We start from the raw sequence: 19424 nt of genomic DNA on the forward strand, positions 1-19424 counted from the left end.
AGAGATTTGTTTTTCAAGCATCTTGTTGTGAGTGGCCAACGCATCTACTTTAGTCGCTAACTGTTTGATTTGCTCATTGGTGTGCACGTTTTGGTTTAGGAAATCCTTATTGATCGGAGTTTGAGTGGCTATTAAATTTTCCATCATTAATTCTAGGTTAGACTTCCTAGGAATATTAGGAGCAGCGAAGGGTGCCTTTTGATATCCAGGTGGTACACTGGGTGCTTGACCAGGTGCGTACAAGGCATTATTGTTCTTATACGAGAAGTTAGGGTGATTTTTCCATCCTGGGTTATATGTGTTTGAGTAAGGGTTTCCTTGAACATAGTTTACTGGTTCGGGGGAAACTCATGCCAAAAGATGGCACTCGGGGGCAGCATGTCCAGACATCCCGCATATTTCGCAATTTGGGGAAACAGCAGCCACGGCGGCTACAGGTGCTACAGTGAGGTTTTCGATCTTCTGAGTTAGAGCATCAACCTTGGCATTAACGCGGTCGAGGCTACTTATCTCGTACATACCACTCTCCGTTGAAGATTTCTCTCCAGAAGTTTTCTCCGACTGAGCTCTCTCGCTTCCCCATTGATAATGGATTTGAGCCATACTTTCGATAAGTGCGTAGGCATCAGCATACTCTTTGTCCATCAGTGCGCCACCTGCGGCGGCGTCAATTGTAAGTCTCGTGTTGTAGAGGAGACCATTGTACAAGGTATGGATAATTAACCATTGTTCTAATCCGTGATGTGGACAGAGTCTCAGCATGTCCTTGTATCTCTCCCACGCTTCGAATAAGGACTCATTGTCTTTTTGTCTAAACGCATTGATCTGGGCTCTTACCATGGCGGTCTTACTTGGTAGAAAATATCGTGCCAAGAAGACTTTCTTAAGTTCATTCCAGGTAGTGACAGAATTTGCGGGTAAAGACTGGAGCCAAGCTCTAGCTCTATCCCTCAGTGAAAAAGGAAACAGGCGTTGTCGGATAGCTTCCGAACTGACACCATTTACTTTTACAGTGTCTGCGTATTGCAGGAACACCGACAAATGAAGATTAAGGTCTTCCATCGAATTTCGAGAAAATTGATTTTGTTGTACAGCTGACAACAAAGAAGGTTTTAGCTCAAAATTGTTCGCCTCAATAGCAGGGGCGACAATGCTATTGTGTGGTTCAGCTTGCGAAGGAATGGTATACGACTTGAGAGGACGCGGCTGTTCTCCCATGGTTGATTCTTCAACTGGTTCAGAGATAGGATTAGGAACAAGAGTGCGAGTTCGTCGTAACCAACGTGATACAGTGATAGAACGCTCCGGTTCGGGAATTGGCAGCACTAATTCTTCACTTCGAGAGTGATTACATGGCATGCACAAAGGGAATTAGAGTAATTAATTTGCCTTAGTCTCTACAACGTAACAGTTAATTACGATGTCGACTAAATTAGTCCCAGGCAACGGCGCCAAAAACTTGATCGCGACAAAGTGGGTATGTCTGTGATTATGACTGCAAGTGCACAGTCTATCGCGTAGTTTTAAAAAGATATCAAATCCACAGGGACTAAGAATCGACCTTAATGTAGTTAATCGTTACTACGTAAATCTAAGGCTATCATTTGATTGATTGAGATCAGACGGGATAAATTAAAGAATAGAATTAATTTAAATCAAGGATAATTGTATCGGTATGTAATAGTCGAACTTCGGGGATCTAGTAAACTATCGATGCGGATCATAATTTAAAAGTAATTTTCTGTAGAAATCATTAGTTTAAAAACCTTCCTCTCACACTCTCGTGTTTATTGATTATGATTTCACTATTAAACCTAAGTGAGCGCTCTCGCTGTATCAATGAAAGCTTAAAGTGATTTTTGAAAACAAATGAAAACTAATTACCCTTAAAGCATTCTCGCTGTATTTAAGGTTAATGCCTAATTTCTAAGGTCCAGTTAAAATCTCAAACTTCTGTTTTTATTGATCCTAACTTCTATTGTTTTTAACTCTCGTTATAAAACAGTTTAATTAAGCGTTTAGAAATTTCATCCAGATAAATAAATTTAGTTAATAAAATACATCGATAGCGTCACTAGATTCCCTCGGTTATATGACTTTACATACCAATAAGAGATATTTAGCCAGACATTATTTTAATAGATAGAACAGAACAGATATAGCAGGTATAAAATAATCCGGACATAATTAGATAAACTAACATAAACAGTAATTAATAATAAATGCTAATAAATAAACCTGAATTAAATTTGCAGACTGAATATTGAAATAGAGCAGCACTGGTTCTTGAATCCGGTATTGGAATTAAGTTCTAAAAATAAATCTGATGCTAAAAACTAAAACTAAATCTAAAGCTAACAATGAAAACTTAATCGCAATAGTATTTCCGGTGTGGAAATTTATTGCAGGAAGTGGGTAGGGAAGAAGTAGCAGAACATGAAAATTGCAGAAGAAAATAATATGACGGCAGTAGGTTAAAGTACGTCCCCCTTTCAATTAATCTTTACGGGTACTTATAGAGCTGCCAATTCATGGGTGTGATCTTGTTTCGTAGCAGCAGTTGTTCTTTCGGAGGAGAAAATGGCGGAGAAAAAACTAGGAACGTCTCTTCTAGGCTTGAGTGTGTGACTAACGTCACACACTAGTAAATTGAAGGGTGCCGACCGGCGGGAGGGGAGTGCCATTCGTCAGGGCCTCCTGATGACGTGCATCTCCTTCTTCATCCTGGGCTTTTGGTTCATGGGCCTCGGTTCCTCTTATTTGCGCCCCTCATCAATTAAGGCACCTCTTTTGGTCTTTTTCTCTTCATTTTGGCTCATGTTTTTATTATTTTCTTTTGCGAGCTCCGATTCAATAAATTCCTGAAACAAAAACAAAATACCAGCATAACACGAAATAAAATAATAAAATTGAAATAAAATAAGATAATAATACATGTAAATTAAGCTAAATATACGATATGTTTTCGTGTTATCACACCTTAATTCAAGTGCTTCAAGTCTTCCATGTCCATGTTCATCTTCAACCTTTTGAACACATCATTTATGACTCCCTTTGTCAACAAATCAACCACTTAGTCATCACTTTTGAAATATCTCGATCTCAACTTTCCTTCATTCACAAGTTCCCTCAAGTAGTGACTTCATCTTAATATATTTGTTCCTTCCATGTGCAATTGAGTTCTTAGCAAGATTAATTGCGGAAACATTGTCAACTAGGAGTGTAACAGCCTCATCCTCATTGTTGCCCAGCTCCATCAATAGATTCATTAGCCACACGTCTTGGCACTCACATAACAAAGCGACTATGTACTCAATCTCATAAGACGAGAGTGCTACCACTGGTTCCTTCTTCGAACACCATGAGATTGGTGTTCCATCAAACATAAAGATGTATCCAACTGTAGACTTACGATCATATTTATCTCCGCATCAATTAGAATCGGGGAAACTGAGCAAAGTGCATTTTCTGCCCGCATTCGTTGCGAGAAAGAGAATTTCGCAGTTAATTGACCCTTTTGACGTATCTTAGGACTCTTTTGACTGCTGTCAAGTGAGACACCTTCAGTCTCTTCATGAATCTACTTGCAATGTCGACACTAAACGCAAGTCCAGTCGCGTACTGCACAATAGCGCATGGATCCAATCAACCTTCTATATTGGGTTGGATCAATGTTTTGCTCCTCTTCATTCTTTGACAGTTCTAACATTGGTTCTGCTGGTGAGTGACAGCATTATAATGCTCCATTTCACACTTGTTCAATATCTCAAGAGCATATCTCCTTCTATGCATAAGCAGTCCCCTTTTGGACCTTTGAAACTCAATGCTAAGGAAATAAGTCAATAGACCAAGGTCCGTCATCTCAAATTATTTCATAAGTTCACACTTGAACTTAGAAATACATTTCTTGTCACTACCGGTAATCAACAATTCTTTTATGTATATACATAGAATGATCACTCCTTCACTTGTATTCGTCTTCACATAAACACCGTGTTAGGATACACGTTTCATGAAGCCAATCTTCTTTAGGAAACCATCTATCCTTTTGTTCTAAGCTCTTGGAGCTTGCTTCAAACCATATTACGTTTTTCTTAACTTGTAGAACATTCTTTCTTGGTTTTTTACAGCAAAATCAAGGGGTTGCTCTAAATAAACATCCTCTTCAAGAGGGCCGTTCAAAAACGTATATTTCACTTCCATTTGATAGATGGGCCAATTATTGTTATACGCAATACCAACAACTAGAATTATGGTTCCAATTCTAGCAATTGGTGCAAATACCTCTTCAAAGTCTATGCATTCTCTTTGCAAAAATCCCTTTGCACCTAATCGAGCCTTTTGCTTGATTATTTCACCTTTGGAATTTTCCTTCACCTTATAGACCCATATAACACCAATCGACTCTTTCCTTCTGGTAGATCATATAACTCCCAATTATTATTTTTCTCAATCAATTCCAGCTCCTCTTTCATAAAACAAATCCATTTTGGATCACTCAAGGCCTTTTCCGTCTTAACAGGTTCGAATTTAGCCATAAGCATAAAATGGACAAAATCACCATCATCATTGACTTCGTTGTCTCAGAACATCCCATAGTCTCGAGTCTTTGAGGAAAACCTCTTTTCTTTGTTGTCCTTCTGACATTCTCTTCATTTAGGGTTCGACATGTTGTGTTTTTACACTTCTCGGTTCTGCAGAATCTAGAACTTCGAAGGTGTAAGTGATTACAACTTTCTGGTAACTAGTTAACCACGTAACCAGTTAACGACTATCTGTAATTAGTTATAGGCTACTTCAATGGCTACAACTCATCGAGAACCATGTCTCGGTTGATCAAAATTTTCTTCTTGCAGCATCATACAGTTTCTAACCACCAGTAGAGCGGGACCTAACAACTATCATCAATTCACCCTTATCGTGCAGCTTCTTTCTAAGTTGTCCCAGAAGATGTCGATACGCTACGAAACCGAAAACTCTAAAATGGTTCAGATTCAAATTGATTCCACATCATGCCTCTTTCACTGTTATCTTCTCAAGCTTCTTTGTTGGACACATATTCAACAAAAGGCAGTTATGGATACCATTTCTCTCCATAACTCTTTCGGAAATTTCTTCCCCTTCAACACGTTTCTCACTATGTTCATAATTGATCGATTTTTCTTTTGGCAACATTGTTTTATTGCAGTGTATAAGATGGTACTACCTCATGTACTATGCCTTCTTGATCACAAAACTACACAAAGTCATTTGAGACATATTTGTCTCCTCCGCCTGTTTTGAGAACTTTGAGCTTGTGACCGCTTTGCTGCTCAACCATGGACTTGAACATCTTAAACACTTCGAATACCTCATATTTTCTCTTGACTATGCATGTCTATATATTTTTACTATAATCGTCGATAAATGTGAAAAAAAATATCTATTGCCACCAACCGAATCAACTTGTATCGGCCCACACACACATTGAAACACACCACCTTAAGGTGATGCTTGGTTCTACAACTCGCCTCCTTGCTAAATTTACATTTGTATTGCTTCTCTTGTACACACTCTTCACAAGTTCAAGTCGGTATGTTGATGGATGGCAACCCAGTTACCATTTCGTTCTTTTTCAATGCATTGAGATCTCAAAAATTGATATGCCCTAGACGTTACTGCCATATTCACTCTTCTCGACTAGCCATTGTAGCAAGATATATACATGTGCTCCATAACTTTCCGCTCAACTTTGAAAGTTCTATTGGCAGTCATATGAGCTTTAAGGATCAAAATTTCATTTGCATCCATAACACATAACACCTTCTTTTCCATGTGAATCTTGTAACCCTTCTCAAGGAATTGGCCAATGCTTAAAAGGTTACAATTGATTTCCGGAATGTACAATACATATTTGATCAAGGAATGCACATCATCCCTCTTCATGGTCAAAACATCACCGATTTCATTGGCTGCTAAAGTGATGTCATCCGCGAATTTCACTTTATACTTCATGGCTTGATTGATTTTGAAAAACCAATCCTTCCTCCCTGCCATATGAGTTGTGCAGCTGGAGTCCAAATACCATTTATCACTTTTTTGAACTCCCTTTTTCGCATTCATCATAACATTTTTCGTTCGTTGTAATTGATTGCTGCATTTACATAACCGGTTACAACACGTTTCTGTAGAGTTCCTGGAACAGTTGTTGCTACTGTCCTGAAGCCTAATACCGCTGCATTCTCTTTATGTGATCATGACCAATAGTGTGTTATCATAATCAAACTATTGTATTGCAACCTTGGCTTCATCTGATTGAGGTTTTTTCTTGTTTGCATTGCATTATCATGCACAATGACCAAGCTTTTGACAATTGTAACATTGCATATTGCTCTTGTCAAACTATCCATTTTCATATCTAAAGTTCTCTTGACCACCATTCTTGTTGCAGTTTCTCTCACCCTTTTTAAAATTCGAGCTCTTTGAATTTTGAGACTCTCTTGCACCAAAATGTGAAAAATCCCTTTACTATTAATAGGCCATTTTCCTTTTGACTTCTTGTTCTTCTCATTGAACTGAGCTTGCAAAGTGATCTTTTCCTTTGCCTTGTCGTTATTTCTCTCCTCCATCCTTTGCTCATGAGCCTCAAGAGAGATTTGAAGCACCCATTTGCTCAACGTCATAAGATCCTTCGATTCCTTTATTGCAACCACAATATTGTCAAATCTTGCAGTCAAAGAACATAAGATTTTCGATACAACATTCTTCTCAATAACATTTTCTATGCATGCCTTGATTTGGTTCATTAATCGAGTAATTCTCAGCACGTAATTGTTTATCGTCTCATTTTTCCTCATTTAAATCAATTCAAGCTGAAGTTTGTGAGTTTGTAACCTCACCACCTTCGCTTTGTCATCTCTAAAATATGCCTATTCCAGAATTTCCAATGCTTGCTTCGACGATTCGCAATCACCAACCTTTTAAAAGTTGTCACCATCCACGCATTGATGTATCAAGAATAGCGCCTTGAATTCTTTCTTCTTCTGTTACTTATGTGTTGCTCGTTGTGCATGTTGCACCTTCTACAAGGGGATCCACCCCATTCTTGAACACTTCAATAACATCTTGGTAGCCAAATAACATATTCATTTTCTTATACCATTTTTCATAGTTCTTTGCATCAAGGATGGGTAGGTTTGTAATGATTTATGCCTCCAAGACATTTATACAAATGATTGGGATATAAAACAACAAGTCACATAAGCATACATATAAAAGGTCGGGCCTGTAATCGGTTACACAAAACTTGTAACCGGTTAGAGTTGCTGTTATACCCCAAAATTTGCCCACCATATTTTCATATTTAAACTCAGCTGAATGTCAGAAGCACAAGATTTGATTGAATGCACACTCTCCTAATCAACTACCCTCCAACTAGGGTTTTGTTCTTCTCAAGGAGAAATCAACTTCCGACGCCACAAATGGACCCCACGACCCCTCATATGATTCAATGGATTCTCCCCTCAAGTTTTAAGTTCTGATTCCTAAGATTGCTTAATCAACTGCTCAAATGATTAATGGGCGACTGGTTTGACCTAAAAGTCAACTGTGGTCAAAGTACAGTCAAAATTCCTGATTTTTGGTCAACATCCTCATTTTGAAGTATCATTCATCATTTGATCAAGGATTGATCATGATTCATCAAGAAAAGCTCCAAAATCATCAAAAACCTAAGTTTCTAAATTAAGGTTTTTAAGGAAAAAGTCAATTGAACTTTGACCAGCCATAACTTTCACATGGAATATCAGAAATTTTCCATCCAAAGCTCATCTTTAAGGAAATTGAATTCTCTACAACTTTGTCTCTCACATGCCAAGGCTAAAAATGCTTCATTTAAGAGATATGGTCCAAAACATTACAGGTCCTCCTAGAAGATCGCAAAAAGCAGTGTTTTCTCAGAAGCCATATCATCAAGATAAAATCTCCAAATGGAAAATATGTTCCAAAGGGGATTGTAGAGAACATCATGAGCTTTTCAAAAAGTCCTAGAACATTTTCATATCATCAAAAATGAGAAAGTTATGAATAGTGCAAGTTGGCTAAAATTTGAGGAATGCATAAGGGTTAACTTGAGTAATCTTGAGGTTTTTTTCACTAATGGGCCCATCATTTGGATTCTAAACATACCCATGAAGCCTTTAATCCATTATTCTATTTTTATGAGCTTTGTTTATGTTTATTTGAATTTTATTCATGTAAACATTAAATAAACTATTAAAAATATGAAATAAAAGGATTAAATCATAAATGTTATTTCAAATGTTTCTAGAAGCTAAAGATTTGGCCTTGGACAGCAATGAATCGTGTGAAATTGGGTGAAAATTTGACTTAACATAATTGAGACAAAAATAGCAAAATTTCATATGAATCTCAAATCAAATCTCAATCATAAGAATTATATAGATTTGGTTTGGTTTTGTTAACCTAAATGAATCTCTTATAAATACATGACTCTCAAAAGCCACAGAAAGGAAGAGGATTCGGGTTCCAAGCTCCTCACAAAAGTTTCAAAACGTCAAGAATAATTAAGATCCGAGTTCCAAGATTAAAGCCAATGCAAGGTGTTGTGGAGGCTCAGCCGTATTCCTGGACGTTTTCTAGAGCTTTCTGGATCATCCCTGAGGTTTCACACATTCAGATTCGACTCCCATACGCTACGGTTTGCCAAGTTTCGTTTGAATCTGATTTTATGAATTCATGCAGTATTAATCAATTTTGTTTGCATATTAATGCTTAACATGATGTTCTTAACATATTTGCATAGTTCGATTGAATTTTAGAGGCTGGAATTTACTTATGCCATTGTTAGGATTCTAAATCCTCTAAACAGGGGTTTTTGCATAAGGACAATTTTAGGCAAAATTGATGAAACTATTGAATTCGTGGCGTTGTTTATGCTTGGTCTAGATTGTTCGTGGGCATCGTTTGATGTTGATTTGCAGGTTTTCAGGGAAAGGGCTATGGCCACGCGTGGAAACCGTGGCCAAAAGCTTGTATGTTCTTTAAAGCTCAACGAAGAAGACGAGTCTGGGTGCCTTTTTGTTTTTAATTTTCTTAAGTTATTTTTTTGTATTATATTATTATTGGTGACTGGTAATATCAATTAACGAAGTTGGCTCAGTGGAAAGGGTGACGTGATAAGACTCCTATGCACACGAACGCGGGTTCGATTCCGCCCCCAGACATTATTGTTATTTTTCTTCTTAACTTTGCGTTGCAGATCCCCTCCGTCCACACCTTTTTTCTTCAGTGCTATCACCATGGTGTTTCCCTTTTATTCATTGGAGACAAAGTTTCCATCAGCGAATGGATACGTAACGAATGGCCAGCGCTTCCACTTGTTACCCTCAAGACCCCAGTTCAAACCTGGCTGGGACCAGGTTCTTTTTTACAAAATAGTCTTCCTTTCCTTTTTATGAAATAATTGATTACTCAATGTTTTATTTACTTTTAGTTAGAAATTAGAATTAGTTTAGAATGTTTTTTTATTATTAGATAATTGATGCTTAATTTTAGACTAATTAGGATTTAGCTAATTTAGTTTAAATAATTTAATTAGTAGATTTCAAATCAAGTTAAATATTTAATAATTTAGGATTAATTTTATTAATTAGGGTTAACTAATTTTAGGTTAACTTTAGGTTAATCAAATTAGGGTTTCCAGGTCACTTTAGGCCGATGTTATTGGGGTCTGACAACTTTAGGTTTCTATTATTAACATTATTTTTTATATTAACCTTTTGCCTTCTAACCTTGATTTATTTTGCCTATTATAAATTGCCTTCTATCACTATCACTTGATTTGTTTTGCAGGTTTATCATCTACTTTATTATTTCTTGTGGTTTGCCCACGAGTTGTTTTTGCCTTATTATGTAACTGCTCACAGGATGTAATAGTTTAATTAGGTTTATTTTCCTGCCTTTATTTTCCCGCATTAACAGGTGTTTATTGTAATAGCGTAGGAACTTTTAATTTTTGCAATTTTAAACTGCGTGGTTAGTAATCTTAGGGAGTGCAAGCCTTAAACTGAATTAGATCACTAATTACAAGATAACAATATCTGAATTAACCACCTGATTGTTGCACCCACACACCTTTAGGGTAGTCCCTCTCGTTGCCTTGTTGTCTTATTTATCTGTTGCCTGTTGCCTCTAATTGTACTAAATAGTCACATCCCTCAATTCCGAGGATACCTAAAAGCAAGGTTGCCTAAAGAGATTGAAAATCATCTAGTCCCTCGAAGTTGCCTCGGTAAAAGATGATTGTCCCAGTTGCTAAGGTATCCTCGCATGATGCCTAAAAATATTAAATGACTATTATATCCTCCCCTTAGACTACCTGCCCTCTTTTTGGAAAGGGACAGTCTTGTGGTGAACGATAATTTCTCGATGACCCTTCACATCCAATTGAAAGACTTCCTGCCCTCTCATGGTATGGATAGACCCTTTCACCCCGAAAGACTAAAAGAACAATTTTTCTAACTTAGGGTAGTTGCTACTAATTGCTTGCTCTAAATTCAAAACTCTTTTCCCACTCTTTTTCAAATCAAATTCAAAAAGACTACGCTTATTTACAAGCTAAAGTTCTTCTTCAAAGTTTTTACTATTCACACACGACACTTCAAACATTTTCAAACATTTCAAAGTGAGCTAAGCAATTAAGAGCCCATGGATAACCAGGGTGCTTTAAACCTTCCCTTTGTATAACCTACCCCCCGAACTCAAATCTTTCAAAAGGTCTTTCCTGTTCTTTTTCCCTTTCCTAAATTGGATAAAATAAAAGTAGGTGGCGACTCTTGCTATCTGCACATTTCTTTAAAGTCAGTTCACCGTATTACAGCTGCTAAAACTAAAACAATAACAAACAGTGGTAATCGGTTACTGCAAATGCGTAACCGGTTACGCCAACTTCAAAATAACTTTTCTGCATCTTATTTGACTTATTTTGATACGTGTAACTGGTTACACCTCCGAGTTAACCAATTACAGTACTTGAAATATTGTTTTTCACATAATAACCTTATGCCCCACTAAGTTATATCTAGTTCTTAAAAACAACAACAACCAAACCTTATATCTCACTAAGTTGTATCTAGTTCATAAAATAAATTAAATTGATTTAATATTTGGTTCCATTACTAATATTTGTTTCCATTTGGTATTAGAATAGAGAGTGATAGATTATATTTAATGATTACAATTTTGTAATTCGTTTCTTTATTATTTCAAAATCAATTACAGAAATGCAATTATAGTGTTTGATAAAATAGAATTGTTTTATCAGTTATTATGATAAAAGAGATTTGTTTTATCACTTATGGTGCACTTATAGTTACAATTCTAAACACATGTATGTTTTCGGAACATATACAACATAGTTGTTTTGCATGAACTTTATTTCTCGCAAAAAAACAAGTCAATCTCCATGTGCTTGATCCTGATATGTAAGATAGGACTTTGGCCAATGATAGATTGTCACTGAGTACTAAAGAGGCTCCATTGGAACATATAACACTTGAAGGAGAGTTTGAATCCATTAAATCTCGGCTAATAGATGTGCCAGACTCCTATATTCAGCCTCAGTGTTAGGCCCAAAATAAAATGCAGTTTCTAATGTGCTTCCTCTAACGGCAACATAAAAGAGATTCACACCATATTCTTAAATGCTAGCTTCTACATTGTTAGCATAGGCATTCCCCTTTTTGAATCCCCAACTTGGTTGGATAAACATGTTTTTCATATCACACGTCAACTATATAATCATTTTTCCACAATGTGTACATACCTATTCTCTGAAAGAGTTGCATCGACCCCTTCCTCCTTGATAACCACCATATTCTCTACATGTACTAAAGACACAGTTGGTTCCATTGTTCTCAACAATATTGACTAATGCTTCTGTCTCTTCATTTTTCACCTTTGCGTGTGCATTAACATCATAGTTCAGTTGCCTCTATTCTTGTAAGACCATTGATATGACCTTATTGATGGTTGGAAGAGTCTCTATCAACAAGACTTGAGACATAACATTTTGATATTGCTCATTAAATTCCATAAGTAAATGAATAATTTTATCTTTTTTCTTGAACATTCTTGCATTACGCATAGCAGTACATACACAGGCATTCGGACATGTACATTGAGACATATGTCTGAATTGGTTCTCTCTCTCTCTCTCTCTCTCTCTCTCTCTCTCTCTCTCTCTCTCTCTCTCTCTCTCTCTCTCTCTCTCTCTCTCTCTCTCTCTCTCTCTCTCTCTCTCTCTCTCTCACACACACACACACATAACACACATTTCAATGAAGTATTCAAAACTTTTAAGTCTCATTGTCTGAAATTCTAGATATCTTGATACAGAGTAGCAACATGAACCCCGTCTCCTTGCAAGTATCTTTCCTTGAGATTGTTCCATACATCTACAATATTTTTTATGTAAACCACACTTTCAACAACTTGTGGCTTCACCGAATTGATTAACCATGAACCAACATAGTTATTGCATCTCTCCCATGCAACAAAGTTAAGATCATATTCTTTTGATGTCAAGAACACATTGCGCCCTTTTCACTCATCAATTATAATCGATATGTCCTTTCAATTGTGGTGTGACACCTACAATTATTGGATTCTCCGATAGATGAATGTAGTACAAAACCAAGTGTAGCGTCTGAATTTGAGGAAGCATTTTTACTATTATTGTTATTGCTATTTATTGCCATTGAAATCACACGAAGAAGAGCCGGATGAAACCAGACTCTATGATACCATCAAAGAGTTTCTAACTTTGTGATCAAGTTTATAAAAGACGTGATTGAATGAACAAAAGCATTGATACATTAACTTTGCAATGAAAGCAAAAACAAGCTTATATAAAAGCTTGGTACAAGAGCTAGTTAGTTAGAGAACATGACAGATTGCATAACAAATTATCTAACTAACTCTAAAAAAACGGATAGCTTACTAAGCAAGTTATTTACATAGCTTTCATTTATACATTGCCTTCACATACTAACTTGGTAAACAAGTTACTCACTTTCATCTCCATCTATTATTGTTTTTAACAACTCCAACATTTTATGAAGCTTCCAAAGATATCCGTGTAAAAACCATTAGTTTGTCTCTTGAAGAAAAAAAATAATACATCAACTTTCAAATCACGGCATAAGCAACTATATTTAAATATTACCAAAATATATAAAACACTTATGAGTTTGTCATGGTGTGTAGAATAAGACAACTTACTTTCAAAATTTAAAAGATTCTTTCGTCTGCATGCAATTTGTAAACTAGCCACCTTCCTTGTCTTGTTTCTTTATTTTCTTTTCTAAATTTGAATAAACATGGAAGATCGATGCATCCTGGATTCTTATAGTATAGTATTAAAATAATAGATTTTGTCTTTGTCGACTAAAAATAACATAACTTGCCCAATGTTTCTCACTTGAAAACCGCAAGAACGCATTGTGTGCCACGACAATGTAACAATAATGGAAACGCAAGTTTATATAGTCTATCCATATTTATAGAAGAGAAAATGGGTGATGCACTGACGGTGTAAATAGTTTTATACTGTCAATCAATCACAACCATGTATCCAATTAAAACACTCTTTTATTTTTAAAAAAATTTAATGACATGACAAATTGGTGGTTGTTTATTGGATGACAGTATAAAACTATTTTACACTGTCAGTGCATATCCATTAAACTCTTTATAGATATAATTTTTTTGAGAAACATATTATTAAATCTAATTTACTAAAAATTAAGCAAATCAAAATATTATTCTGGAAATTAAGCAAAATTTCAGTGGAGTTGGATAACAGACATTTGTCTTGTTAAAGAATTTATAAAAAAAATTAAAAGAATAAAAAATTCCGCATTTAAAAGAATAAAAAAATTAAACTCTATTGAAATCGGAAATTTGGAAATCACATTTATTTCGATTAAAAACTTAATGCTAACACGTAAAAAATTCCACCAAAAATTTTTATTAATAAAATTTGCATTAGCAAGACCATCAAGACAAGCATTCTCCTCTCTAAAGATACAAGACATTTTGAAACAAAACTTCTAATTAAATCGAGGCAACTTGTCCAAGAATTTTGAAGCATCCAAGACACAAGTTTAGAATTAGAGAAAATTTGGAAAACCGGCATAGAATCACATTTCGAGCATAAGTTGTGTCAATCTTTAACACGAGTTATCTCCAAAACTAGATCGATTCGGCATTTAAATGATTTATAATACCAAGAGACTTATAAAAAACACCTAAAAATTCTTAGACTTTGTTTGGATTGTTAGAGGAAATTCAAATTTAATTTTGTAGTTGTATTTGCAATTCAATTGGTGTTGCATTTAGCTTTAATTTGAGATGCGTTTGAATTTGAGTTATAGTATATAAACTTAATCACATTCAATTTGGTGATAACTGTAATTGTTTTTCATTTTAAGAAATTGTGTTACACTCTTTATTCTCTCTCTTCTTTCATCTCTATCTTTTTCATCTTATGCTTCAATGGAGGTGTGAACTTTAACACAGTAGTATCAGAGCCTAGTTGACTCAGTAAAGGAGCGTAAGAGGGCTTAGTATGGATCAAGGCTAGTCTTGTGGATGACAAATGTTGGGTTTATAAGAGAGGTGACACATACCCCCATTGCCTTAAGGTTTTGGGTTGATATGTGGTATGAACGTTTAACCCATTAACACTTTCGAGTCTCGCTCCCCGGACTCCCTAACAAGTGATATTAGAACCACGTTCATGGTTTGAATTCCCCCGTCTAACACTAGAGTAATTGTTGGATTATTTAATCCAGCATCACCCTGAGGGATTCGATGGGCTTAACATCCCGTTAAAGTGTTTGCTCCTATAGCTAGACATGAAACAATAGACTGGTGATGGCTATAATTGAAAATAAGAAATGGCATCTGATGCATTTAGATGTGAAATCAACTTTTTTGATTGGTCCTTTACAAGATAAAGTCTATGTGTCACAACCGCTTGGAATAAGAATCACGAAGAGATGATGCACAGGCTGCATAAAGCCTTGTATGGGTGTAAACATGCTCTAAGAGCTTGGAATCTGAAAGGTGATTCATCTTTTAAGCTTCAAGGTTTAAAAAAAGTGAAATGGAGTATGGTTAGTATGTGCATCATGCTTCTGATGGTAATGTGATTCTGATGTGTCTTTATGTTAATGACATATTGCTAACTGGAAGTTGTGTTGTTGAGATGAACAAGTTCAAGAAGATGCTAATGAATATTTTTTATATGATTGACCTTGGAAATATGGTATATTTTTTAGGAATTGAGATTCTAGGCTCTGAAAAGGGAACCATTTTGCATCAGCTGAAGTATGAACTTGAGTTGCTGAAGAGGTTTGATCTGATAAATTACAAAACTTCATTTACATTTGCAGAAACAAACCATAAACTAGACTCTAATTCTAAAGGAGAGGGTGTAGATGCTACAACCTTCAAATAATTGGTTGGCTCCTTGAGATATTTGTGTAATACCAGACCTGACATATGTTAAGTAATTGGAATTGTGAGTAGGTTTATGAGTAAACCAAAGTGGTCACATTATCAAGTTGCAGTCAAGATACTCAAGTATATAAAGGGAACTCTGAAGGATGGAATTTTGTTTCCATTTGGAGGGTCAGATAATACTAAGATGATTTGATAGTCAGACTCTGCATAGTATGGAGATAAAGTTGACAAAAGAAGCACTATAGATTACAGGTTTATGTATCTAGGTGCTTGATCCGCTGTCGCGTAAAGATAAAAAACGAGTGTTTTATAAAAATGGTAGTTTAGCGGTAACGACAACTCGAATATTGTTCTCACAGGGATTTTTTATTATTACTAATCAACAATAAATCGATTTAGGGGGTTGGTTTTAGGATCGATTTAATAAACAGAGCAATTAAGTGATTATGAAACAAGTGATTATAAAATAATTCAATCTACCAATTTTATTTCTACCAATCATCGATTATTATAATTTCACTATCCTAAGCGGATTCCACTCCTGTTCGATTATAATATCAATCGACAAGCGCAACAATATTATAAGAATTATATTTCCCATTTTTTGAATTAAGCATTCAGTTAAGCATAAAGCGGATTAACGATTAAGCATGCGACAAAACACATATAAATTGGGAAATGTAAATCAATCGAACCAAAAAATCTAATCTATGAATAATCAGATTAATCAAATGGTAAACACAAAGTGGAATTGAAGGAATAGGGCGTTAGAACAAGAATTGTTCTGATCAATAATCTTAGTTTTGATGATAACAATGTGTATGAATTTTGCTCAAGATAATGTGGTACTCTAATCCTATGCAATTTCCTTTTCAGGAAATATATAAAGAGTATGCACAAATCAGCGCCAAGAAGCTTTGACTCAGAAGGTTCAGTATGCAACTTCAGCACATGGTCTGGCAAGACATCAGAAGATGGTCAAGCAGAATCAGAACATGGTCTATTAGAAGCATCAGAAGAACTTGAGTTTAGAAGCAGAAGCACTGAAGTCATGGAATCACGCTCAGAAGCATATCAAGATCAGAAGTTCAGAAGATGCTCTGCACCAAGCTGTTTGTACTCTGATGATATTCAATGTAGTATTTACAAAGAACAAATCAGAATCAAGTACTAGATGGCAGGCTACGCTGACTGACAAAAGGAACGTTAGAAGCTATTAAAGGCAATGTCAGTAGTCACAGCAAAAGCAAGGCTCGAGGTAGTTGACAAAACAGTGAAACATTAAATGCAATGCTGTATGGAATACGCAAAGCATTAAATGCTCCCAACGGTCATCTTCTCAAACGCCTATATAAATGAAGTTCTGATGAGAAGCAAGGTTACCAATTCTTAACAATTTCTGTGAATATTAACTTGCTGAAACGCTGTTCAACTAAAAGCTCAGAAACTTCATCTTCAACCTCACTACATTACTGTTGTAATACTTTAGTGAGTCTAAGCTTAAATCTGTAAGAGAAATATCACAGTTTGTGATTATCGCTTTTAAGAAGCAATTGTAATACTCTTAGAATTTGTTTACATTAATTTGTAAAGGACTAGAGTGATCGGGTTGTGATCAGTATACTCTAGAGAAGTCTTAGAAGGTCTCTAAGCAGTTGTTCCTTGAGTGATCAAGTTGTGATCAGAAGACTCTAGAAGACTTAGAAGTTGTCTAAGTGGAAAACCATTGTAATCTCGTGTGATTAGTGGATTAAATCCTCAGTTGAGGTAAATCACCTTGTATAGGGTGGACTGGAGTAGTTTAGTTAACAACGAACCAGGATAAGAATACTTGTGCAAATTATTTTTATCTTACGAGTTTTGAAACTACACTTATTCAACCCCCCCCCCCTTTCTAAGTGTTTTTCTATCCTTCAATTGGCATCAGAGCGCCGGTTCTAAGGTGCAAGCACTTAACCGTGTTTAGAAAAGATTCAGGAAGAGAAAAACGCTTCAGTAAAAGATGGCTGGTGAAATTTCAACAAATACATCTACATCTACATCTGGCTCTGCTGAGCAATACAATGGTAATGGTAACAATGGTTACACGAGACCACCAATATTCGATGGTGAAAACTTTGAATATTGGAAAGATAAATTGGAAAGTTACTTTCTTGGTCTGGATGCTGATCTATGGGATCTTCTGTTGGATGGTTACAAACATCCTGTTAAAACTACTGGTGTACGGCTCACGAGAAGCGAAATGACTGATGATCAAAAGAAAGAATTCAAAAATCATCACAAATGCAGGACTGTTTTGCTGAATGCTATCTCTCATGCTGAGTATGAGAAGATATCTAACAGGGAAACGGCTCATGACATATATGAGTCCTTGAAAATGACTCATGAAGGAAATGCTCAAGTCAAGGAGACCAAAGCTCTTGCACTAATCCAGAAGTACGAAGCCTTCAAGATGGAGGATGATGAAGACATTGAGAAGATGTTTTCAAGATTTCAAACTCTGACTGCTGGATTAAGAGTTCTGGACAAAGGCTACACCAAGGCTGATCATGTAAAGAAGATCATCAGAAGCTTTCCCAGAAGATGGGGCCCAATGGTAACTGCATTCAAGATTGCGAAGAATCTGAATGAAGTTTCTTTGGAAGAGCTGATCAATGCCCTGAGGAGTCATGAGATTGAGCTGGATGCAAACGAACCTCAGAAGAAAGGTAAGTCTGTTGCATTAAAATCTAATTTTAAAAAATTCACTAACGCTTTTCAGGCTGAAGAAGAAGATTCTGAAGAATCAGAATCAGAAGAAGAAGAAGATGAACTGTCCATGATTTCCAGAAGAGTCAATCAACTCTGGAAAAGCAAGCAAAGGAAATTCAGGAGCTTCAAAAGCTCAAAGAAGCCTGAAAGAGGAGAATCTTCTGGAGGCAGAAGATATGACAAGAAAAAGGTCGTGTGCTATGAATGCAATGAGCCAGGACACTTCAAAAGTGAGTGCCCAAAACTTCAGAAGGAAAATCCCAAGAAGAAATTTCATAAGAAGAAAGGTCTTATGGCAACATGGGATGATTCAGAATCAGAATCAGACTCTGAAGATGAGCAGGCAAATCTGGCACTAATGGCCACAATGGATGATGGATCAGAATCTACATCAGAATCAGATTCTGAAGAGATATCCTTGGCTGCAAAGAAGGAAAAGCACAACATGTCATGGTACCTGGACTCTGGGTGCTCGCGACACATGACAGGAAGAAGGTCTATGTTCCAAGACCTGGTGCTTAAATCTGCTGGAGAAGTGAAGTTTGGAGGAGATCAGAAGGGCAAAATTATTAGCTCAGGAACTATAAAGTCTGGTAACTCTCCTTCTATTTCTAATGTTCTTCTAGTAGATGGATTAGCTCATAACTTATTGTCCATAAGTCAATTAAGTGACAATGGTTATGACATAATCTTTAATCAAAAGTCTTGCAAGGCTGTAAGTCAGAAGGATGGCTCAATCCTATTTACAGGCAAGAGAAAGAACAACATTTATAAGACAGATCTTCAGGATCTTAAGAATCAGAAGGTGACTTGTCTTATGTCTGTTTCTGAAGAGCAATGGGTCTGACACAGAAGATTAGGACATGTTAGTTTGAGAAAGATTTCTCAGATTAACAAACTAAATCTTGTCAGAGGACTCCCTAATCTGAAATACAAATCAGATGCTCTTTGTGAAGCATGTCAGAAGGGCAAGTTCTCCAAACCTGCATTCAAGTCTAAGAATGTTGTCTCTTCCTCAAGGCCGTTAGAACTTTTGCACATTGATCTGTTTGGCCCTGTCAAAACAGCATCTGTCAAAGGGAAGATATATGGATTAGTCATCGTTGATGATTATAGCCGCTGGACATGGGTAAAGTTCTTGAAAC

General features: G+C 36.2%; 1 non-coding gene and 1 pseudogene across 1 annotated transcript; both read left to right on the top strand.

Moving 5' to 3' along the window:
- Window positions 1-19424, top strand: part of LOC131658380 (uncharacterized) — a 63613-nt pseudogene that overhangs the window by 35113 nt on the left and 9076 nt on the right.
- LOC131645427 (small nucleolar RNA R71) lies at window positions 734-840 on the top strand. Its single transcript, XR_009297049.1, has one exon. It is a non-coding gene; the product is annotated as a small nucleolar RNA R71 (small nucleolar RNA).

The sequence above is a fragment of the Vicia villosa genome, linkage group LG1 (assembly GCF_029867415.1).
Source record: "Vicia villosa cultivar HV-30 ecotype Madison, WI linkage group LG1, Vvil1.0, whole genome shotgun sequence".
Taxonomy (NCBI): domain Eukaryota; kingdom Viridiplantae; phylum Streptophyta; class Magnoliopsida; order Fabales; family Fabaceae; genus Vicia; species Vicia villosa.